We start from the raw sequence: 25,871 nt of genomic DNA, 5'->3' as shown, positions 1-25,871 counted from the left end.
AGAGTTTACTGGTAGGGTTGAATTACCACAGAATTACCACAAATCTCCAGACTACAGGGATCAGTTCCCCTGGAGAAAAGGCCTGCTTTGGAGGGTGGACTCTATGGTGTTGTACCCTGCTGAGGTCCCTCCCCTCGCCAAACTCCCCCCTCACCAAACTTCACCCCCAAATCTCCAGGAATTTCCCAACCCAGAGGTGGCAACCCTGTTTACCAAACTGTATCAAACTACTGTTCCAGCCTTGACCTGGATAGCCCAGGCAAGCCCGATCCCATCAGATCTTGGAAGCTAAGCAGGGCTGACTCTGACAGGCACTTGGAGGGCGCCCTCCAAGGAATACCAGAGCCAGAACAGAGAGGAAGGCTAATCAAGCCACCTCTCTGAAAAACATCCAAGCCCCCAGTAGGGGTTGGCAGAAGTCAACCATGACTTCCAAGCAAGCACGTGCATTCTCTCTCTCTCTCTCTCTCTCTCTCTCTCACACACACACACACACACACACACACACACACACACACAAACACACACACACAATATATATATATATATTAAAATACTGTACCTAAGAGTATGATAATCCCTACGACTGAGCAGCCGGCCACATATGTTATTTTGGCACATCAGTGTACTTTTTTCCATTTCTGGAAAATTGCTAGAAGTAAGACATGCAGTGCAATTTTCAATGGACTTAGAAAAGTGTAACTCTGCTTAGGATTCCACTGTCAGTTCAACATCTTCTTTTCTATAGTATTTAGTTCTTTGCTGCAGGGCATTTTTTTGAAGGTAATGAAATGTGAGATTTTCATATGTATTCTTATCCATAATGATAATAATATACTTTACATTTATATTGCATATTTCAAGTGTTCAATCAATAAATGATATACCATTCCATTTCAGTTTACTTAAAAAGTCTCTAGCACATTGGATTTTAGACTATATAAGAAAGATTAGGTTAAAATCCAATAGATCAAGAGAACCAACGTTTTTTAAAAAAAATAGGAAAGTGAGATACATACATTTTTAAAAGTAGCATAGATTAAAATCCATAAAAACCTCAAACCAGTCATCAGACTTGCTGCTTGGTTACTCTAAGACTGAGGAAATGGCATTAGCACAGATTTTTTAAAACTACTGAGATGTTTTTAGTAACAGCAAGAGTAGTACAGTTTTCATTCCCAGGCAGTAGATTAAGTAAATGGTAATCATCTGAATGGCTGGGAGATATTGCAAGAAAGGGGATGATCAAAGAAACTCTCAAACTGCCACAGAATCATGATGAGAAATAATGTACCAGTGTTTCAGGCATCTGAGACCCCCCCCCCCCCATGGGCACATCCTTTGTCTGCATTGAATATTGGGAAATCTACCAGATAGATCTGTGATTAGCAGTGCATTAAAATGGGCCAAACAAAAAAGTGATAATGTAAGGGGACCATGAGAGTAAATAAGATAATACTATCTTTAATGCAACACGGCCAAGTCAGTCTGCTGTAGTCTCTATATAATTAAGACCACCTAGTAGAAGTGTGACATAAGATTTAAACCAGCTACTCTGCTGTTCCAGGATACCATACTTTATTTGTATTTTCCAGATCTACTTGAATATGGTTTGCTAAAAAAAAAAAAACATCACCACAGACAACAGCCTGTTCACATCCTTGATATAGAAGTTGAGGATACATTAAGAAGTTTCAGTACCACTTGTACCAGATCAGTGCTTTTAGGAGATTTCTGTGAAGTGCTTCATAGTTCAGTAGTCTGGTTAGGTTTGTTGGGAACTTGGATTACTTCAATTCATTCTCTGTTCTTCTCCAGTGAGACAACTCCTGAAGGAACTGGATTCTATCCTGAGTAGCTGGGATGGAAGCAATGCACTGGTAACTATGTTGAGGCCAGGTAGCAGATTAGTCATGTTATGTAGTGAGAATTACTATGAGAAAAAAAGTCAAAATCAACATGTGGATCTGCAGGACCAGGGACAGCTCCCACACAGAAGACAAGTTGCTCTGGCCAGCCATGAAGCTCCTGCATTGATCTCCTCAGTTATATTTCATTATTGTTCTTTGGAGTTGCCTCTGTTATCATTCTGTTCTGCCTGCCTTCTGTCTTAACTTGGAGAATTTCTAAGATTAATTTTGAAATGGATGCAATTTGACACAATTTTCAGTTTGTGACATTTTTCCTTTACAGATTACTGAGCATAAGCACATTATTTAAAATATAGGACCAAAAAACAAATCCTTCTACATGTACTTGCATTGCTTAAATGATAGAACAAAAAAGAAGAAGAGGAGATTGGATTTATACCCCGCCGTTCACTACCCAAAGGTGTCTCAGAGCGGCTTACAAACTCCTTTCCCTTCCCCTCCCCACAACAGACACCCTGTGAGGTAGGTGGGGCTGAGAGAGCTCTTAACAGAAACTGCTGTTTTTCAAGAACAGCTCAAGAACAGCTTTCAAGAACTACAGCTTGCCCAAGGTCATCCAGCCAGGTGCAAGTGGAGGAGTGGGGAATCACACCCGGTTCTCCCAGATTAGAGTCCGCGCACTTAACCACTACACCAAAAAAACACCCTTGATTCCTTTTTTGTCATGTTTGAACCTGGGTCTCCTCGATCCTAGTCAGACACTTTGACCACTATATTACACAGGCTCTCACATCATGCAGTGTCTTTGGATTGGTGTAGTTCTCCATGCCACTGCTTGGGTCATAACAGCTTATATGAACGGATGCACTGCTCACATATTTTATCAGACATATTTTATCAAATTGAATGCAATGTCTTCATAAAATGTAACCAAATTAAAAAATCTGTGCGGAGTGGCATTGCAGCAGGAGCTGCATGGCACAGCTCAGATTTCTCCCATGGGAAGTAAGCCTGGCAGACGTAGAAGGGATGAAATGCTGTGGGTTAGATGATGCTCTGAAGTCCTGACTAGGCACTTCAAAAGGGGCATCAGCTGGGTCAGGTAGTAGATGGTTGGAGGCAGGAAGAGGGAACATGAGCCAATGTCATGACCCTTCTCTTTTGCCACCACTAGGAGACAAAGAACCCAGTGCAGTATACTGGTTGGTGTTGGACAAAGGAGAGATCTGGGCTCAACCTCCAAAATGTCTATAAAGCATCTGACAGTGCGGTCCCAAGCAAAATTACCTTCTTCTAGTTGCACTGAAACGAATGTGCTTAAAAGGGTGTGACTGTGTTTAGGATTGCATTGTCAGTGACTTTGGATCTGTAATTTTCTTTCACTGTAAATAACCTCACAGGATTTTGTTCTGAGCCCAAAAACCCATCCATAGGGGTCACCTTAGAAGAAGGGTATAAATGTGAGGAATTAATTAATGGATTAAATATCAAGGAAAAATCTTGGGACCCAAAGGCAGCAGCTGCTTCATGACACCCTGCTTTTGTAAAGCCCCATCTGTCCATCCGTCCGTCCATCCCTCCATCCATTCAATATCTCTATATTGTCTAGTGACAGGAATCCCTTCACTTCTAGCAGTGAGTTTTGAAAAAATAGTAGTTCTATATAGGCCAATAATGACCGGTGGTGGATGACCTTTGATGGTCCTCAGCCCCTCTCTTACATTAATATGGATTCATTCAGAAGCCATGGGACCAATCCATCTGAAATTTGTCCTGCACAATGCCCAGTGAAATGAAGGAGAGTTTCCAGATGGATGGATTTATTTGCAATATGCTAAAGCACGCAAACCATGCCATTGTCACTGCCTTCCTTGTGAAGGCAGATTTATAATCATAGGGATCCCTTGGACTTTGCAGCCTCACCCTCAAACCCACGCCGAACACACAACTTCTCCCTGCCAATGCTATATTTTACAGCATAAAGGTAAAGGTAAAGGTTCCCTTGCTCGAAAGCCAGTCGAATCCGACTCTAGGGTTGCGGTGCTCATCTCCATTTCAAAGCCGAAGAGCCAGCGCTGTCCGAAGACGTTTCTGTGGTCATGTGGGCGGCATGACTAAACACCAAGGCGCACGGAATGCTGTTACCTTCCCACCAAAGCGGTACCTATTTATCTACTCGCAATTTCTTGCTTTCGAACTGCTAGGTTGGCAGGAGCTGGAACTAGAGACGGGAGCTCCCTCCGTCATGCGGCATCCTGGGTCTCGAACTGCTGAACTACCGACCTTCCACAGCCTGCAGTTCTGCGTCTTAACCACTTGAGCCACCACAGCTCCTTATTTTACAGCATACCAACTTCTAAATTAATAACAGCTTCTGGACTGAAATTTCTTTGTCATTATTGACCCAAAATGTCAGCAGTCACTCATCTCTACACGCAATTTGAAAGTAGCAGCCTTGCCTGAAATGAAGAAATGCTGGGAGGCTGCTTCAAGGAAGTTGACCTTAACACTCATGAGCAGGTTTAGACAGCTCAGCAATACTGTTTTCCCCCTGAAATCATTTGCCAAGAGAATAGATCTTTGAGTGTGTATATGAGACAGCAATTCTTATCCCCAGGTCATTTTTGTACAGTGACACTCAGTGCTAGATCAATGTCTTGCTTTCCTCTTCATAGGTGTCATTTAGAGGTGGCTTTGCAGCTCAGTGTTCCAGGAGGGTGAAAGTGCGGACTTTTCTCAAATGTATATTAGTTTACATATTTTCCCTGACACCAGTATTAATCTCTTTGAGTAAGTGACATAAGACTACCAGAGTTAATGTAGCACAGTAGCTTAGAGGCTGAGCTGTGAATTCCCTGGGTCAAATCCTGTTTCTGCCATCAACTCACTTGACGACCATAGGTAGGCCACTCTCCTTGGGCACCATTTGCAATATGGGAATCATTATGCTGCCTTGTATCCAACCAAACATGAGTGGAGGGCTGCGGTCATACACATACACCAAATGATCCACTTCCAGTGCATGTTCTAACTGGATTTGTCAGTTCACACAATAAAATCCAGTTGGAAAGTGCACTGATTGAAAGTGGATTATTTAGTGGGTGTGACTGCAGCCGAAGACACCTGGAGTCTCCCTGTGTTCTTAAATGTTGGCCCAGAATTTTACAACAGCCAAAAAGATCATTCCCAGGAACACGGGGCCCTTGCAGAGAATGTGGGTCAGAGACTGAAATGAGGCAGGACAAAGAAAGAAATATTTCTTCCCCTCAGCAGAGCTGTACTTGTGGAAGCAGGAGAAGGAACCATTTCACAATCCTGCCCTGCCTCACTTCAGCTCTCCTTTCCCAGCAACATTCAGAGCCATTCAAAAAGCTGATGATTGGAAGTGACAAGACCATGGGAACAACCCCCCCCCCCCGTGACTTAGAAGACTCTAGTGAAGATGGGAGACGGAGCAAAATCATCCCATCTGCTCTTGCACCAACGGAATCTCTTATGCCAACAGAGACCCTGCTAGTAGAAGAGGAAGACTGGAGCTATTTCTCCCAGCTCTTCCTAACTGCAGCCTCTTGGGCTGCATGGATTTCTTTTCCTCTACACAGGTCCTGAAACCTCAAGGGTCAGCTTCTCTGAGGTCTCAGGAAGGTCTCTGCGGAAACATGGAAAAAAATCTGTATCCATGAGAGCTGTTGTGCTTATGCTTCATGGGATCCAACCCATAGATTCTGGTTGGCTTGTATGGCTGCCCAAAACACACATCCCCACACATCCACATTTGAATTTTCTTTCATTCTTGATTTTATCATGTTGGCTTTCCTGATGCAGGATCTGAAAGTAATTCCAAGCAAGGTCATGGTGCGACGTGAGAACTGTCATATCTGAAAGTGCCAAGCAGTTTTAGCTTCTTTTTAGACAAGTACTCACATTCTAGGTTACTTTCCCCCAAAATTCTTGTGTTCCCAAAGCGCTCCTCCAGATGACAGATTACTGGTATAATTCCAAGATGACAGCCTGGTTGACACTAATGTGACACGTGGAATCCTCCAGAGTTCCCGCAGTCTAGCACAAAGAGAATGCAACCTGTCTTCACAGGACTGTTTCTTCCCTAATTGATTTTGAGGGCTTTTTAGAAAATAAAAAAAAACACCTATTGCTCTTAAATGCAACAATACATCCTATGATGCTGTTTTCTATAACACTACTTCATTATAAAACTTTTCACCCCAGGGTTAATTTTTATTATAAAATAAAGGGAATGCAGGCAGCATCTCAGGTAGACATCCTGACTAGAAGTAAATATGGCTGTGGGGAAGTTATGTAGTCAGACCACAGGGGCATTCAACAACATCACAGAAACGTGAGTGAGATGTGACTGACAGAGCCAAGTCCATCCCTTTTTTTCTTCTCTGACAATCCCCTTGTAGAAGAGAAGAATAGTAGGTTTGTATACCTCTCTTTCCTCCACCTTAAGGAGTCTCAAAGCAGCTTACAATCACATTCTTTTCCTCTCTCCACAGCCGGCAATGAGGTAAGTGGGGCTGAGAGAGTTCTGAGAGAACTGTGACTGGCCCAAGGTCACCCAGCAGGCTTCATGTGGAGGAGTGGGGACTCAAACCTGGTTCTCCAGATTAGAGTCTGCTGGTGTCAACCACTAAACCATGCTGGCTTTCCTGGTGGCCTGCCAAAGAAAGTCAGCAATGGCTAATTAGGGCCCTTGGAACCACTGGATGAAGAAAGGAGGGGAGGAGCTGCCAAATGCTTTTATGTTTTTGCATTTTGTTGGCTGGTTTGTTAAGATTTTAACTTTAATGCCTTTATGTTTTATGGTTTCTTGTTTTCTGTTATGAGCCGCTTTGAGAAGGCGACTGAAAAGGCGGCATTCAAATGTTTTAAATAAACACATTAACATAAACGTGCCATGTACTGCAAAGCTTGTCATTTCATGTGGGGAGAGGTCCATTTTTAATTGCTGATAGGTTGCAGATAGGGAGGGAGCATTGGTGGGTTGGGAACATCTGAGTGCTGGCAACTGGGAGGAAATGTCATCACACGATGCTCTAGGAATTACTCAAGGTTAGAGGAATTCTTAGAGTGTTGCATGATGCTGTGATATCACTTGCTGTTCCATTGAGCAAGGGTAGGGGCAGCCAAGCAAATTTACCATAAATGGTTGTATCTGTAGAAGTTAATAGATATACTTATGGTACAGCAATAGAGATGGGTGATGTGTGGCTGGACATGAGACTGTTAGTGTGTTAATTGCTATATGTAGAAACTTGGAACTTGTAAGTATGTGTCGTATGTAATGTTTAATTTTCCCTTTCTTTATAAAAACAATAAAAACTCAGTGGGGGCAGGCAGTTTCCCAGTGTATCAGGCAACCTAGTAGTAAGTCAAATTGCAGAGTCATATTGTTTTTCTAGTATCTTTAACCAAAATGGGGGTGAGGATTGCCTGGCAGCTAGAGAGGCAGTTCCAGAGTAGATGAATATTCAGCAACTGTGATAGAATCTTTGGCAAAGTGTATCAGTGTGTATATGTGTTTGTGTGTTGGGACGAGGTGCTCAGGCAGTGACCCTTGATATAGAAATAGAGGGGCTACAACAGTGTTTTTATCTGTGAATTTTGGTATCAGGCTAAGGACTTTGAGGAGGGAGATGAATGCATTAATAAACAATTGGAAACAATGATTAGAAAATGGAGTTTATTGTGTAAGAAAGGATGGGTTATTGGCTTCTATTAACCTCTTCTTCTCATTTAATTTGAAATGTGAAAGAAACACACAGACACACACAAACACCCCTCACCCCATCACTACTACCACATTTTGTATGGGGATGAAAAGACTGCAATCCATCTGGTGCATGGTGATTTTTTAAAAAAAGTTAATTAAACATTTTAATAACAGACCCAGTTGATGTGCATTCATTGATCTATGCCATTCTTTATTTGCATGCAAGTGTTCATTAAATTTGAATTTAATTTACTGTATGTTTAATTTTCTCATCCAAATGAAGAGCATAATGAAGCATACTTTGTGATCCTTTCCATTTTTCTTGCATTTATTCAGAAACTAAAACACGGGTTGCTAGATTGATTGTGAAATGATCACGCTATGTTGCTTCATTAAAATCAGGAAGGTTTCTGAATCATTGTGTGCAATGCAAATATGGCAAACTATCTTAAGCTAACCTTACCTCCAGTTGTGGACTTCTGTATGCCCTTCATATCACTGCAACATATAGATGGTAGCAGAAGAGAAGCCTTATAGTAGTGCGGAAACTTCTTATAGCTAATTGGTGGTAGAAAGTGCCATCAGGTCACAGTTGACTTATGATGACCACATAGGGTTTTCAAAGCTAGAGATTAATAAAGGTGATTTGTATGGTTGCCAGGCCCTTACCTGCTGGTGGTGGTAGGATTTGGGGGGTGTTCCGGGGGTGAAGAGAACAAGAGATTGGATTTATACCCCGCCCTTCACTACCCAAAGGAGTCTCAGAGCGGCTTACAAACTCCTTTCCCTTCCCCTCCCAACAACAGACACCTTGTGAGGTAGGTGGGGCTGAGAGAGCTCTGACAGAAACTGCTCTTTCAAGGACAGCTCTGACAGAACTATGGCTTGCCCAAGGTCATCCAGCCAGGTGCAAGTGGAGGAGTGGGGAATCAAACCCGGTTCTCCCAGATTAGAGTCCGCGCACTTAACCACTACACCAAACTGGCTCAACGGGGATGTTGTCAATGCAGTATCACTTCCAGAAGTGATGTCATCATGTTAGTGATATTGGGGCAATGCTCTACTTTCTGGGCATAACTCTACGGTAAAAATGGCCGCAAACCATAGAGTTTTGCCCAACAGCAGTGAGGCAAAGATGTCACTTCCAAAAGTGATGACACAAATGCAATGACATCTGGAAGTGACATCATCACGTCGATGATATCGCGAGGGACGTCTTTTGGGAGGTGGGGTTTTCCCTGGTGGGCAGTTGGCTGGCAGTGGGCCCAAGCCTGCAAAAGCAGGGTATCCCCCGCCCCTACTTGGGGGCTGGCAAGCCTAGTGATTTGCTACTGCCTGCTCAGTCATCCAATTTGCAGAGAATTATACATGCCTTTAGACCAGCAATCTGATCTATCCAGAAACTGATTGTCTGCTAGTGACTCCTGCAGAGCTTGGAGAACTTTTAACTTATACATCCATGAGGGTCTTTTTCTCAGATTTATACCACCACCACCCCTTGATGCAGTACCAGTTCCACAGGAAACACAGAAATGGTCAGGCCCTATCTGGGTGGAATCATTTAAATGTTCTCCCAGTCATGGAGAAGTTTCTCATAGAATAGCCACTCTCATGTGATTGGACACTAACGGCACTTGTGGATGTCCAATCTGGGAAATGTGGGTGGTTCTGTACATACCATGCTTATTGTGGTCTGAGCCAACAAGTCCCCTTAGAATTTTGACTACTGTGTGACCATTTCAAGTTGCACTTACACTTTCCTTTTCTCCCCAAGGAACAGCCCTGTTCTTCACCATATCTTCCACTGCTGCTGTTGGAAAAAGAAATCAAGGGAAAGGGGAAGGGGTCTGGGGTTGATAGGCCTTCAGGAGATGTTATCATCACCTCCATGCAACTTTCAAAATCTTCACTATTCTTATGAGAAGTGTTTAGGCTTCCCTCTGAATTCCAACGCTCAGTAATACAAGCTGTTCAATGTCAAAATGGATGTAGGAAACACGTTAAGAACATAAGAGAAGCTGCGTTGGATCAGGCCAATGGCCCACCCAGTCCAACACTCGGTGTCACACAGTGCTTAAAACCCATTGTATCTCATTTTTGTCTCATTTCTATCTCATAGAGTTTTCAGTGCACTGTAAGTATTTGAGTGTAGCAGCCCTAATAGCCAAGCTAGCCCAATCGTATCAGAGCTGGGAAGCTAAAAAGGGTTGGTACTTGGATGGGAGACCACCAAGGAAGACTCTGTAGAGGAGGCAACAGCAAACCACCTTGGCTCATCTCTTGCCTTGAAAACCTCATAACATGGAACTTCATGGAGCTGCCATGGGTCAATTGTGACTTGACAGCACACTTAACCTTAAGTATTTGGGTAAGAATGGCCCAGGCTGTCCAAGAATGCTGTACAAGAGCTCTCTGACCCCACCCCAGCATACTACAACAGCAGTGACAAAACATTTGATAAGCCCTTCTGAATGAAAGGGAGTGGCCCAGAGCCATTAAGAACAGTGTACTATTTTTACTGTTCTCCCTCTCTGCCCATTTCCATGTTTTGTGCATGCTGCCCATATTGGGAAGTCATTAATATTGCTGGTGTCATAATGTCAGCACAACCTGTTGGTCCATCAGACTTTCCCAGATTGGCTCACATTAGAACATAAGAACATAAGAGAAGCCAATGCTGGGTCAGGTCAAAGGCCCATCCAGTCCAACACTGTCACACAATGGCCAAAAATACCAGGTGGCATCAGGAGGTCCAGCAGTGGGGCCAGGACACTAGAAGCCCTCCCACTGTTGCCTCCCCCAAGCACCATTGCTACAAGGTGTGGAATTGTGGTGGTGCTTTAGGCTCAAGCCATCGTAATTTTATTCACCTGTGTGATGATTGATCAGACTCTTCCTAAATTCTTGTGCATCTGTTCCATTTATGTCAACCCTTTCAGAAAACTCACAAACTATAATCAGAGGGTGTTTTTTTAACTACCTGGAAAAAACTTCAGCTTTGTGTGTACTGTGGCATTCTGCATGTTCCACATGTGGACAAAACCCTACCTGGTCACCTCACATTAGATCTGAGCGGCAACTTTGCGTAACCCTTTTCAATGAGTGAAAAGGATGAGACACACATCCTCAACATAGCTGAGGGAGTACCAACTTTTTTGTTTTTTATGGGCTGTTTTATAGAAAGCATTCTAGTCCAATTATTGCTGTTTTTATGGCTTGTTTGTAATAATGATCATTTTATGGTTGTTATGATTTATTGCATTGGTTTTACTTTCTGAGCCGCTTAGAGCAGGTCTCTGGAGAGCGAGCATTTCTAAATAAATAAATAATATAAGAACAAGATGGGTAGCTGCATTAGCCTGTCCTTAGCAGTAGAAAAAGAGGAAGAGTCAAGTAGCACCTTAAAGACTAACAAAATTGTGGCAGGATACGAGCTTTTGTGAGTCACTGCTACCTGAAGAAGTGAGCAGTGACCAACGAAAGTTCATATCCCGCCACAACTTTTGTTAGTCTTTAAGGTGGTACTCGACTCTTCCTCTTTTCTAAATAATATAAGGCTTACTTAAACAGATCATCAAGATCTCTGCTCAGTGCATTGTATTTTAAAAGGAATGTTTTTGCTTTGCGGGTATGTGGTTTCCTGGGCATCTGCAAACAAATAAACGTGGCTTGCCTTTGCCTTATCTCGTTGCATATAGATAGTTGCAAATGCAAGGCTTTCCGTATGGAATCTGCTTTGTGATTCTGCCATGAAGTTTGTTATGCCTGGAACAATTTGTCGTCTCTGCCCTCTATTTGACCTGGCAGTGTTGGGAAGTGGCAATGAAAAGTTTAGCAAGATAAATGTCTGTTCCGCACGATAAAGCACATGCGCAGGCATTCGATCTGTGCCAGTGGGAGAAAGTGTTTCTCCATTAAATAAACTCTTAATGTTGGAATGGCACAGTCTGGTTACAAACTCAGCTTAATTAATACTGCTTTCAAAATTGCTCCTGAATGAATGCATGAGTGAATGAATAAGAGCTGAAAAGAAAGAAAACTTCAGATATTCACAGATCAACACTTACCTTGCTTGTTGCTCATCTTCATGCATTCTCCATTCATTCTGCATCCTCTAACTGTAATTATCAACTTTGTCATTTCACTCCCCTATAATAAATCAAAATGGGTGCAAATCAAAATGGGTGCAAAAGAGTCCTAGCCCCACTGCTGGACCTCCTGATGGCACCTGGTATTTTTGGCCACTGTTTGACAGAGTGTTGGACTAGATGGGCCATTGGCCTGATCCAACATTGTCTTCTCTTATGTTCATGTTCAAATGTACCACATGACAAATAATGGACGGGCTATTTATATATTTACTTGCACATACTAGGAGGCCAGCATCCACATGGAGATTCTCCCAATACTCACAGTTGCCATATTGTCTGGAAGGTCTACATGAACCAGAACCCTGAAAAGGATTTGGTGTAGTGTGTCCAGAGGCTGTACACATAGGCAAAATCTATGTATTGCTCTTTTCAGACAGCATACTAAGTGTGCATATCATGAGGACTGTAGAGCGCATGCCTCATATGCACAGCTAGCAGGCTTTTAGTATGCACAATTATCATGCGTGAAGAATCTGCATGTCTATCAAAGCACATGCAATCAATCAGTTTATTGGTGACAAAGTGGTGGACTGAATGCAATCCCTTACCTGCTTTTTTAAAAAAGGCTGATTGGCAGGATTCCAATTTAGTTTACCAGCCTGTCACACATGAAAAATTCCCCACCCAGCTAGAGAGACAGAAAGAAAATCCTGCCTCTTCACACATATAACTCCTAGCTAGACTGGGACAAGAATCACCATATAGAATGTTCATAGCTTGAAGAAGAATCTTCTTGTGATTCTGTGAAATGCATTCTAAAACATTTCCCCCCCTTTTTAGACATATGCATCAGAATTAGGCATCAATTTGCAACAAAGATGGAATATTTTTTGCTCATGGACAAACATTATTCAAATCACTGAATGACATTATCATTTCTAAGAGTTCTACGTACTTTTTAAATTTTGAAATGAATTACAATCTTCCCGAACATATTAGGTTTGCAGAGACATTTGTCAGACAGAAGGCAAGCCAGTTATGGATGACTTTATTATGATGGGTTACAATTCAGTTTTAACCATCTATAAATAATACTGAATTGCTTTGTTCCATCTTTGGTGTGTGATTTGTTGCATTTGGTTTTTCACTGATTTTATTTTTAAACAGATCAGTTTTTGAGACTGTAGCCCATAATTGTGCATGTACTCTTATAGTGTGAAACAACACCAAACTGGATCTACTGGTTAAAAATGTTGCCTAAACATTTTTTTTTTTTTACTAAAATCAATTTTGTGCAGCTGAAGGTCACAAACAGGAGCTGATCCTTTTCTAAATGAAAGAAACCCAAACCTACAAAACAACTTTGCAAAAGTGGGCAGGAAGGGTCTTCTGGTTGGGGAGGGGGGTTGTTAAAGCAAAGAGCACTGCACCACCATTCCTGGGGTTGTGATAGAATGTTAATACTTCTTTTGAAGGAAGTATAGAAAATCTAAATTGGTTTATCTTTCCAAAAAGCCAAGCTCCTCATTCATTCCTTTTAATCTGCAAGACACAAAGGAAGCACTTAGGTTCATAAAACCAGTTTAAAAGTCTGGAGTGAAAAAGATCATTGTTCTGTCAATCAAGTGTTAATGGAACAAGTCTTAAGCAAGTCTAGCAGAAATAAGTCCCATTGTATTCAGTGGAGAGTGTCCGAAGGATTCCAGCCTAAGACTCCTAAAGTTCTTCTGAGATGGAGATTAATCTTTAAGTTACCAAAAAGTTCTTACCTTTAAAGTCTAAATGGCCCATATACCTCAAGAACTTTCTCAGTGTCGAGGCCATGGCCTAGTGGTAAAGCACCTGCTTTTCAAACAGGAAGTTCCATGTTCAATCCCTGGCAACTCCAGTTCAAAGGATCAGGTAGTAGGTGAGGGGAAAGACCTTTACTTGAGACCCTGGAGAGCTACTGTTGGTTAGACAAGACAGTGCTAACCTTGATAAACCAGTGATCTGACTCAGTTATACGGCAGCTCCTTATGAACCTGTCCCATCAACACCAGAGCCCCTCCTCCACCACTCCCCATGATCAGAGGTGAGGTGTATGAGCACAGAAGGCAGTATATTAAACCAGTCATCACTACATCCTCCGGTGGTGAGAAATTGCTTTCTCCAGTTTTGTTATACGTATTATTTCTTACGTTAGTCTTCCATGAATGGCTGTTGGAACTCATGAATTCATGAGGGGAAATGGCAACAGCTTATTTGGGTGGAGGAAGTTATTAATGGAGGTGTAACTGTGGTATTTTTTTCAATTTGTTTATTATATCCTGTTCTTTTCCTCATCGGGACCCAAAGTAGCAGGCAACAGCTGAAAATGCACCATGCACACAAATCCAGGGCTATTTTTGGGCAGGAACGCACAGGAACGGAGTTCTGGCTGGCTCCTGAGTTGGCCACGCCCAGCAGGAGTTCATTAGCATAATAGGCCACACCTAACAGCAGAAACTCATTAGGATTGGCTACATTAGGGGTGTGTGGCCTAACATGCAAAGAAGTTCCTGCTACAAAAAAAGCTCAGGGTTTTGACAACAAACAGAGTAAACAGAATAAGAAGCAAAAGGTGAGTGTGGTAACATGGCGGTGTGGTCTAATATGCTAATGAGCTGTGATGTCAGGGGTGTGGCTTAATATGCTAATAAGTTTCTGCTGTTGGTTGTGGCCTATTATGCTAATGAGTTCCTACTGGGCTTTTTCTACAAAAAAAGCCCCGCACAAATCAATGTACAGCAAACTATATCTTAATCAGGTTTTGGACTCATTTGTCAGCTCGTCTAATGGTGTGGGTTACAAGCCTCAGGTTAAGAGTCAAAAGGGCTCACACCTCTGGCCATGCCCAAGGGATTGTTGAACCTTGAACAGGAAGCTTAAAAAAGTCTCCAGCAAGACGGTGCATCTGGTAAAGGGTTCCTTCCACTCTTTTCCCTGCTATTGAGCCAGTGTGAAAGGCTGTACTATCTCAAAGACAAAGTTCTATATTTTTTAAGTCGGACAATGCTTTATGTAGACACACAAATTTTCTTCCAAGTTTTCTGAAACAGAGGACACAAGTCCCAGGCTGATTCATTTCCTTTTAAAAACTAACCATTTGTTGTATTGTCCCTTATTTCTGAAAGAGGTCTGCAGTACCGACATGGGAGTCCAGGTGATGCCACTGTTTTACTGAAACCGCCAGAATGTTCGGGGCAGGATCCATGCAGGGTGGGTGAGAGAAGAAACAATGTGGAGGACTCAGCAGAGAGAGGAACCATGAAGGAAGCAGCAGCCCTGCTCTGGAGGTCTCCTCTTGTGTGGTAAGGTACTTATGCTCTTGATAGGATACTAAGCATTGGCGGTAGGGTGATGACCAGTAAGGTATCCTGAGAACCTATGGTCATACTTTGAGTCCATCTTAGCTCACAGTAACATCAGTTGGTTTCATCATCAAAAGTTTATGCTGTGTCAAAAAGTTAGAGTATACAGTGTTTATGACTCACTTTTTGTACAGCTACAAGGGAAAGAAAAGCCTGTCATTTGATGGTAGGAATAGCTCTGAAGCCTGATATAATTAGGTTCTTCCTCTAAGCTTTCATTGAAAAAAAAGTAAAAGCAATGCACTGTAGTCAATAGAAATGGCATGAAAGTAGAAATTTCCATATCAAAGCAAAACCCATCGCAGTGTTTTATCTGCTATTTATTTTATCTGGTGCGTCATATCGGTATTGGATGATTTCTTCTAACCAAGAATCTACAGGATGTGCTAGGTTTTTTTTAGCTTTCATGCATTTATTCCATTCTTATGGAACGTAGTGGAATCTCCTCATAAGATTTTTTAAAAAACAAAAAACAAAGGTGTTTTTTAAAAAACATACTTGGAAAACTAGCAAAGGGGTTTGTGTGATGATGCTTGGCTCAGAATCTAGTTTCCTGCATATTTCTTTGGAAGTAAATTAGAATAATAGAATGATAGAATCACAGAGCTGGAAGGGGCCATACAGGCCATCTAGTCCAAACCCCCTGCTCAATGCAGGATCTGCTGAGAGCATCCCTGACCAGTGTCTGTCCAGCTGCTGCTTAAGGACTGCCAGTGAGGGGGGAGCTCACCACCTCCCGAGGCAGCTGATTCCACTGTGGAACAACTTTGACTGCAAAAAAGGTTATTCCTGAAATCCAGCTGGTACCTTCCCGCCCTTAATTTAAACCCATTATCACGAGTCCTATCCTCTACTGCCAACAGGAATAGCTCCTTGCTGTCCTCTAAGTGACAGCCTTTCAAATAAAGAGAGCCATCGTGTCCCCCCTTAACCTTCTCTTCTCCAGACTAAACATTCCCAAGTCCCTCAGCCTTTCCTCATAGGGCTTGCTCTCCAGGCCCCAGATCATCCTTGTCACTCTTCTCTGCACGCGCTCCATTCTGTCCACATCCTTTTTGAAGTCAGGCCTCCAGAACTGACTCCACAATACTCCAGGTGCAGCCTGACCAATGCAGTGTACAGCGGGACTATGAAATCTTGTGATTTGGATGTTATGTCTCTGTTGATACAACCCAAGATTGCATTAGCCCTTTTTTGTCACCACATCACACTGGCTGCTGATATTTAACTTTTGGCCCACCCTTACCTCAAGATCTTGTTCACACACACTGCTACTCAGATCGTTATCCCCCATCCAGTATGTGTGTTCCTCATTTTTGATACCCAGATGTATAACCTGGCACTTATCCTTGTTAAATTGCATCTTGTTCACATTTGCCCACTTTTCCAGCATGTTCAGATCTCGTTGAATTCTATCTCTATCTTCTGGTGGGTTTACTGCTCCTCCCAATTTGGTATCATCTGCAAATTTAATTAGTAGCCTCTCCACATCCTCATCCAGATAGTTTATAAAAATATTGAAAAGTACTGGGCCCAGAACCGAGCCCTGTGGCACCCCACTGGACACCTCCCTCCATTCAGATGAAATGCCATTGACAACTACTTTCTGAGTGGGGTTCTACAAACAGTTCCCTATCCACCTAACTATCCTAGAGTCCAGTCCAGAGTCCTTTAATTTACCAATCAGAACATCATGGGGAACCCTGTCAAAAGCTTCACTGAAATCCAGGTAAACAAGATCAACAGCATTCCCTCGATCCAGTAAGCTTGTCACTTGATCAAAGAAGGAAATGGGGTTGGTCTGGCAGGACCTGTCGGAGACAAATCTGTGCTGACTTCCCCGGATCACCAAGTTGGCCTTTAGATGCTCACAGACTGTTCCCTTTAAAATCTGCCCCAGTATCTTCCTTGGGACAGAGGTCAGACTGACTGGCCCGCCGCTTCCTTGGTCATCCCTCCTCCCTTCTTTGAAAATTCCATTATGTGCAATGGGATTTACTTTTTGCAGCCTCAGTGTATGGCCAGAGAAAAGTGATGGTTAGAGACATTACAATGGAGTTTTAATGTATTTGTATGACTCGACCCCAAACCATCTCACCATGTGCAAGTTTCCACTTTGGCATGAACTGAGCTAGTATTGACTTAAACTCAGCCATAACCCATCCTCAAGGAAACTTGGGAACTCTACTCATGCCACATGGTTTGGAATCTCAGCACCCTCACCAAAGTACAGTTCCCAGAATACTTTGTGGGAAGCCACTGCAGTTAAACTGGCATATGACCCAAATAAATTTGTAATGTAGACGTACCCTAGATTATGAGTATTATTCCAGCCATTCCTGTGTACCAAATAGCTTGCATCAACATAGTTCACAAACAAATAAAAATGAGAGAAAAGGTTTTTTAAAATTATCTTAAGTGATTCTATTTAAAGAAGCAAAAGCAAGATTTATTATTTGCAAAGTCATTTCCCCCCAATCAAATTATACATAGTGAGCACTCTGCTTATCTCTGTTAATGAAATAAGAAACCATTAGTACTGACGAAGTTGACATTATTGACAAGTATCATTGTGACTGCCCTACACTTAGCATTTTTCATTTATGAGCCATTAATGCCATGAGGTGGAGGGCACTCAAGGGTTAAGCACAAGATGGAAACCGTTCCTGGACGTCTCTAGAACCAAGTGAAACTTAAAGAGGGCTGGGAAGATGCCAAATGGCTTCCTTCAGCTAAGCATCTGTCTTCATTAGTGACTCCAGCTCTCCTTTCCTCCCGCTAAAGTTTTACTGGAGTTGCTTAAGTATATTAACTTGAAGCGCCCCAGTAAAGCCAAGGAGACACTCGGCATGAGATCACGAACTACTTAATCATTCAAAGTCTGCAAGATGCCAGGGAAAAGAAAGGAGGCCAGGTCTCTGAAGTTCCCCTTGCTTTTGTAACCAATGCTATTCCCCTCTGCTGCTGCTGAGGTGAATCCGGGCAAAGTTTCATGAAAACAGTCGTGCCCTTGAGCAAAACGCACCCTCTTTGGTGATTTTTCTCCCCACTCCCCTTTCAGAAATGATCTGAAACAACTCAGAAGGTGGTCGGTGTTGGCAAAAAAGGGGGAACATGTCTCATGGTTGAAGCAAGTGGACTGATGTTCTCTCCTCCACTGAGTCATGCCTTCGTGACATAGTAGGGCAAATCCTGTCTAAAATAAACATAGCTCTGGTAGCAAGGGCTTGAAAGAGATTCAGAAGCTGGGTGCTGTGTCCAGTTTCAGGGGTAGCATGGAAGCAAACTAACCACAAGAGCTGGTTGAACCAGCAAGGCTCCTTGCTTAGCCCAGGGCTTAAGCATCCTGGAGGGTCAGCAGCCCCACCTGCTCCTGGGCTTCATCTGGCCACAGCTGGATTGAGACCCAATTCTACAAAGCACAGTGTGCACTAGGCAGAGATCTGGCTCAGCAGCTGGAACACAGACTGCCTGCTTGGTGCTTCTTTTCTGCTGAATTGCCTCCTCACAGGCTTGCCATCTCTATTGCTCTTGCTGGGCTGGTGGACAACTTGGAGACTGGTAGTTCAGGATCTGGTCCAACCTGGCAGGGGACTGGCTGCCCTGGAGTCTGACATGTTGGCAGCATTGCCTGGACATGAGCCTTCAGGGGCAGCTTCTTCAGCTGAAGTCTTGAGGCCTTGGGATCCAGGGACTCTGGGTCTGGAAGAGGCTCGAGGTCTGGAGGGGGGTCCAGTGGTGTCAGGTGTCCCCTGAGTCTCCCGTTCTTCCTTCAGAATGGGCTCTGGCTCCTCCTGGTCATCATCTGAGGAATATGTTCCTGAGTCCAGCCCAAGGGGGTTCAAGACACCTACATTTGAACATTGATGGTAATGTTATCTGTCCACATTGCATAACTTTCAGTGATTTGCACATTTGGATGCACGTCCACATAGAAAGACACAGAACTGCCTTATATTACAACCCCCCGTGGTGCAATCCCTTTGGTCATCCTCCAGGGGTCTCTTGCAGGTCCTCATCCTAAGAATGGCTTGGTTAGCTGTGACCAGGGGAAGGGCCTTCTCAGTTATAGCCCCTACCCTGTGGGATGCACTTTCGGATGACACCCATGCCCTGCCGGACTTGTCTAGTTTCTGCAGGGCATGCAAGGCCGAATTGTTTAGGTTGGCCTTTGGAGGGTAACCACGTGTTTGGGCTGCTTTTATTAGTGGTATGGCGATAACCACCTATTTTAATAGTTTAATATTTTAATGTTAATATTTAATATTTGTTATTTGTTTTATGTTGTTTTTTACCTTATTGGTTTTAATTTTGTAAGTCACCACAAGACCATTTGGGTGAGTGGTGACTAAAAAAACCCCCCTAATTAAATAAATAAATATTGAGTCAGTATACGGACAGCCAAGAAACCACGTATCCAGAGTCCTGTCAGCAGAGCTCCTCTGATGGAGAACTTTTCTGGTTTTCCCTCCTCCTGCTGCAGCCCAGTAGCCTCTTTAGGGACAGAGAAACATACTGAGCAAGCAGAAAAATTGTTCAGAATATGCTGTGTTTATAACTCGGTTTGATTAAAACATTACAGTTTTAAAACCGATAGAATAAAACCCCAGATGATGCCCCCCCCCCAAGATGCATGCAGTTTATACTCCATTAGAAACCTAGCAAGTTAAATGGCCTTGCATTGCCTTCTGAAGATTTCTAAACTTGCACAAGAACACAGAACAGGCCAGAGAAGTAAATTGCAAGCACATCGCCTGTTCAGGCAACAACAGGCCAACACCTTCTGGTATGAGCATACTTGCACATTCTTGCAAAAGATAACTGAAGCAGAGGGCAGCCTCCTTTGGAAGTTCATGTCAAAGAGTGGGTGTGACAGTAGAAACCTGGCCTTCCATTTGACTGTAACTCGCCCGAAATGAATTTTCTACTAGCAATTGTGCTTTGTTATTGACATATGAAGAAAAAATATGTGAGCATCAGGCTTCATTTCTACTCTTATAGATGAGACAAAAAATTGGAAATTATCTATAGAATTTTGTTCAGAAGAAGGAACGTCGAAATGACACAGGACATTCCAGAGCACGTCGTTAACATCATTTGCTTCGTTAAAAACCACTTCTGTTTATTTGGAACTGACTGTATTTTTGTATTCCAACCTTGTAAAAAAAGCATATCACTTTAACTTATTTAAACAGCATGTATTTTCTGATTTTTGCAGTCTTGTATTATTTAGTTTAGCGCACTTATCACAGTAACAATCTCTGTTAGGGGTGTGCCTGAGAAGAAGAAAACAACCCACTGTATCTCTTCAGACCCTACAGTGAATTTCTCTTGATAGTGTAGGGTGATCAGTGGTAGAGGATTATTGAACCTTATTGTGAAGTAGGTTTGCTTTTGACAGGTTTGATTGAAGACTTTTAAATTGTTGTTGTTTGGCCTTGGTTAACATTGTCTCCTCAGAACATGATTAATCTTGATGCTGACCATGACTACAGGCACAGATTTACCACCAAATTTTTCACTTGTCACTTTGTGCTGAGAGGAATTGACAGGGGAGACTTTTTTATCTGCTTGGTTATAGAATCACAGTCATGCTGACAAGTAATATTAGAAGTATTGATTCACCCCCTGCACTATCATTCCAGTGAAGCACAATGTAGTTATTGTGAACGGCTTTCATGTGAGGTTGCTTTTTTCTCTTCTTCACCCAGAGGTGCCCCTCAAGACTTTGGAGAAGTAAACATTTTGTACTATCAGGGTTTTCGTTTCCTGCGGAGCCATGTTTGTTATTTCAGCTGACACTGACCTTTAGAAAATGATAATTCCTCACATCTCTCCTTCTTCCTTCTGGTCAGTTCCCTCCCTGCACTCCTTTTTGCCAGAGACCAATGAAGACTTTCTAGAAAGATTTTAGTATTTCTTCTCCCTGACATGATATAGTTTATTGTGGTTTCTACCACTAATTTTATCCTTGATCTCTTATTTGTTATAGAAACGCAGGACATTTTAAAAATACATATACTTTATTGAAGGTCCTTGGGCACAACCACCTATCTTATTTTGCTGAGTGCAGTGATGGTATGATAATAAGATTAATTTAGAAAAGGTTCTGTAAAATGGAACCGGTACCAGTGCTTTAGGCTGAGTTGATCCCTCTTTGGTGGTTGCCTGGCGATGTGGATGCTGCAAACATTGACATATATGCAATCAGCATTCAAACTCACTGTAATCAGATCCTTCATTTATATGTGAGTTGAGCCATTTGTTGGATCTCATTGATCTTTGGCTTGTAGTTCAAATTGGATTCCACATTGACTACCTTTATACCTGATCACTAGGTGTTTCTAGAAGCTTTCCTGCATAAATTGTTTCATATGCTACAAAGTAATGGGCACATCATACCTTTATGAATCAGCTACAGACGTAACATGAGTGTTGCAGCTTGTGGCCATTTTTGGGCCTGCACTGTCAGCAGCTGGAACTTTCTTGATCACCCATTATGGCAGGTTCCCCCCCCCCAGCCTCAGTGTCATGGATGAATCATTACAGGGCAGTCCTGAACAGACTTACACCCTTCACAGTCCATTGACTTCAATGAACCTAGAAGTGTGTAGCTCTGCTTAGGATTCCACTGTAAAATGACGTGCCTTTCAAACACAAATTATGTACGCCTTAACCTCGCTTTGCACATATGCAGTCAGCAATGTATCAATTAAATGTCCTACAATGTGGATGTATTGCTTTTGCACCTGTACAGTCAGTAGTGGTCTTTACACACTGCTGTTAGACCAAAGACCAATGAAATGAAGTCAGGCACAGGACACAGGGAGGGAAATACGTCACTTCTGTAAGTGTATTGTGGCTAATATTAATGGCTTGCACATGCATACCTGTGCCTTCCTTGACCATCCCTGGGGTCGTAGTCATATAAAGCATGTAACCTGAATTATCAACAGATCAACAGATGCAACAATTCCTACAATCTACTAACCCATATATGTAAACTGTCTATTAACTATCTGCTGATCCATTAACCCATATATGTAACCTATCACGAAATTCAGCTGCTGTACGAGAAGACTGGGGGGTAGCAAATGTGACACCAGTTTTTACAAAGGGATCCAGAGGGGAACCAGGAAGTTACAGACCAATCTGCCTAATGTCTGTCCCAGGCAAATTAGTAGTAACTGTAATCAAAGATAGAATTTTGGGGCACATAGAGGGACAAAGCCTGCTGAGGAAAAATCAGCATGGCTGCTGAAAAGGGAAGTCCTACCTTCACCAACCTTTTGGCATTCCTTCAGAAAGTGAACAAGCATGTAGACAACGGTGACCCAGTAGACACTGGCCCTGTTCATACGAGGGGTTTTGATCCGGGAGCGAGACAGAACGGGGGCGGAGCAAACGGGCACGATCCCACGGCAACATCTGGGGATCATTGCCTGCCCGTCCCCGATCCATCCCTCCCGCCTGAAAACCCGCACTAAAAAGAACCACCTACCTGGGTGGTTCTTCCGAAGTAGAGCACCTCAAACCGGCCGTGGGATCGCCCAGCGCGTCCTTGCACTGGCAGCCTCCCCCTTCCCTCCGACTCTTCCTCCCCGGCATCTGATTGTGCCAGGGAGCGATGCGTCGCGGCTTCGGGGATCCGTGGGATCCCGCCGCAGCGTCGCAATTTTGGTGCGGCTTTTAAAAGCCGCGCTTTTCACTGTGTTTTCCCTGCCGTGTGGCAGGAGCCATTATGTACCTGGACTTCCAAAAGGCTTTTGACAAGGTACCTCTTCAAAGACTCCTGAGTAAATTTAGCAGTCATGGGATAAGAGGATGGGTTCTCTAATATTATACACTCTCCACATCATTGTGCAACTGGATTTTGTTCCTAAGCACTGTGAACACCTAAAAGAAACAGTCCTCCCTATGGAAAGAAGGAAGGAGGCTCTATTCTGACTGTCAGCCTGGCACACCAGTTGTCAGTGTATTGCCTTTCTGCTTTTAATGAACTTTTAAAGTACACGGTATCATTAAAGACACATTTTCTTTAATCTTGTTTTATCTATGCTTGTAACCTCAGCCCTTTAGGTATCCAGTTCCATTTTTTTGTTGTTGGGTTTTTGCCCCTTTCTTGGTTTTTTGCTGAGATTACTTAATATTCCAAAATTAGTGAATGTAACATATTTTAGGAGTGGGTTTTAATCAGCAGAGTTTGAGAAACTGCATTGCAGTTGTGAGCATTTTTATTTTATTCACTTTCATTACTGGGGTGTCTGATTTGGTGGTTACCTTTACACTGTTTATGCAATAGTTTGTATGTAATTAACATGAAGACAGCCCTGACCTGGATGGCCCCAGCTAGTCTGATCAAATCTCAGAAACTAAGCAGGGTCTGCCCATGCTAGTATTTGGGCGGGGGACCACCAAGGAATACGAGGGTTGCTATGCAGAGGCAGGCAATGGCAAACCGCCTCTGTTCGTCTCTTGCCTTGGAAATCCTATAGAGTTGCCATAAGAGGTTGTGATTTGACATCACTTTCTACCACCATCATCAGCACAAAAACAACATTAAAGTAATATTTAATCGGGGAACTGGGGGGGGAGAGAAAAGCCCAAACAATACGAAATAGCACACAGAACTATTCATCTCCATGTTAGAAGGTGAGGAATGTTTTGGGTCATAATGCTAATGCCTCTTTCTCTGCACTGTGTGGAGAATGTTTGGCAGATTTAAATAGATATTGGTGCTGCAGCTGGTATCAGATTGCCCCTTTGGCAAATAACACCTTCCAATTGTCGATTTAAAAACCAGTAGCTGATATACTCCTGCCAACCTAGCAGTTTGAAAGCAAGAAATTGCAAGTAGATAAATAGGTACCACTTCAGTGGGAAGGTAACAGCGTTCCATGCGCCTTGGTGTTTAGTCATGCCAGCCACATGACCACGGAAATGTCTTCGGACAGCGCTGGCTCTTCGGCTTGGAAACGGAGATGAGCACTGCAACCCTAGAGTCGGATTCGACTGGCTTTCGAGCAAGGGAACCTTTACCTTTAGCTGATATACAGCACAATCCTGATCAGAATTACACCCTTCTAAATCCATTCAAGTTATTGGGTTTAGAAGCATGTAGCCGTATTTAGGATGGCATCGTAAGGCTGCAGTTACACACACTAAATAATCCACTTTCAATCCACTGTCAGTGCACTTTCCAACTCGCTTTTATTGTTGTGAACTGGCAAAATCCATTTGGAAAGTGCATTGAAAGTGGACTGAAAGTGGATTATTTAGTGTGTGTGTGTGACCACAGGCTCAATGTCTGTCTAACACCACCTGGAACACATGGGCCCTTTAAATTGTAAAAGCAAAGGGGGAAATGTGGTAGTCATTATGCTAACAATACTGGAGAGTCAAAGGAAATGATATTGGATAATATTACCTGGAAAGGGCAGGAAACTCCCACATCGAGGCACTGTGAGGTGTCTGATCAATGTTCAGGTACACATTGGCAATGCAGGATGGGGGGGTTAAGATGCCAATGAATGAAGAAACTGACAGTGGAGAGATTTTATTTATTTGACTGGTGCTATTTATAGTTCACCTCTCTCGCTGAGACTCAAGACTGATTACCCAGAGTAAGTCGATACAATCAGCAGGTTGGAACATCCAACAAGCAAGGTAATGGGATTCGGGTTGCAGAAACCTGAAACAAAGCATAAGTACGAACACGGCATGTTAAAAGATGCAGAGATTACACAGTAGGATAATACACACAGCAACAGATAGTACATGCAGTACATAGAAGTACAATCCACAGTCCTCTTCCCCTCACTAAAATCTATTTCTGAACCATTCTGCTATAGTGCAGCCCTGCCAGCTGCATAAAAATGCCCTTCTGAATAATTCATTCCTTCATTTTGCAGAATGCCAGGAGAGTCAGAACCTTCCTGACCTCATCAGACGGGGCGTTCTGTAACACGGGGGAGGGGCCACGAAGGAGAATGCAAAGGTACATGTAGTTGTTCATCTTGCCCATTTGCAGGATGGCACCTGCAGAAGGCCCTGTTCAGATTAGCTAAACTGTCAGGGTGGAGCATAGGGAGAGAGGCAGTCCTGACGGTTCAAGGTAGGGTTGCTGATCTCCAGGTGGCACCTTGAGATCGCCTGCTATCACAGTTGGTCTCCAGAGAACCAAGATCAGTTTCCCTGGAGAAAATGGCCACTTTGGAGGGTGGACTGTAAGGCATCGGACCATGCTGAGGCCCCTCCCCTCCACAAACTCTGCCCTCCCCAGGCTCCACACCCAAAATCTCCAGGTACTTACCAACCCAGAGCTGGCAACCCTAGTCCAAGGTCATGAAGGGCTTTGTATGGGATAGCCAATATCTTGAATTGAAACTGGTAACTGATGGGCAGCCAATGGAATTCTGCAGAATGGGAATGCTACACAAGCCCCACCTAGCCCCTGATAATAATTGAACTGCAGCATTCTGCACCACCTGGAGTCTCTGAGTTGACTTCCAGGGGAGACCTATGTGCAGTGCATTACGGTAGTCTAGTTTTGATGTTACCATTTCATAGATTCAAGTGACCACAGCTGAGTATAGGTGGGGCTGCATTGAGTTGGAAGACAGCTATTTTTGTAGTTGCATTAACTTGCTTCTCCAGCAGTAATGTTGAATCCAGTACAGCCCTAAGCCCTTGACTAAGTCAGCTGAGCCCATCAAAGGTGGAAAACACAAGATCCTTAAAGATCCCATCTCACATTATCTCTGTCCTGGCAGGATTTCGTTTC

Source organism: Gekko japonicus, unplaced genomic scaffold (genome assembly GCF_001447785.1).
Source record: "Gekko japonicus isolate JY-2015 unplaced genomic scaffold, Gekko_japonicus_V1.1 scaffold82, whole genome shotgun sequence".
NCBI classification, from domain to species: domain Eukaryota; kingdom Metazoa; phylum Chordata; class Lepidosauria; order Squamata; family Gekkonidae; genus Gekko; species Gekko japonicus.
The sequence above is the reverse complement of the archived record's forward strand: the minus strand, read 5'-3'. Positions refer to the sequence as shown.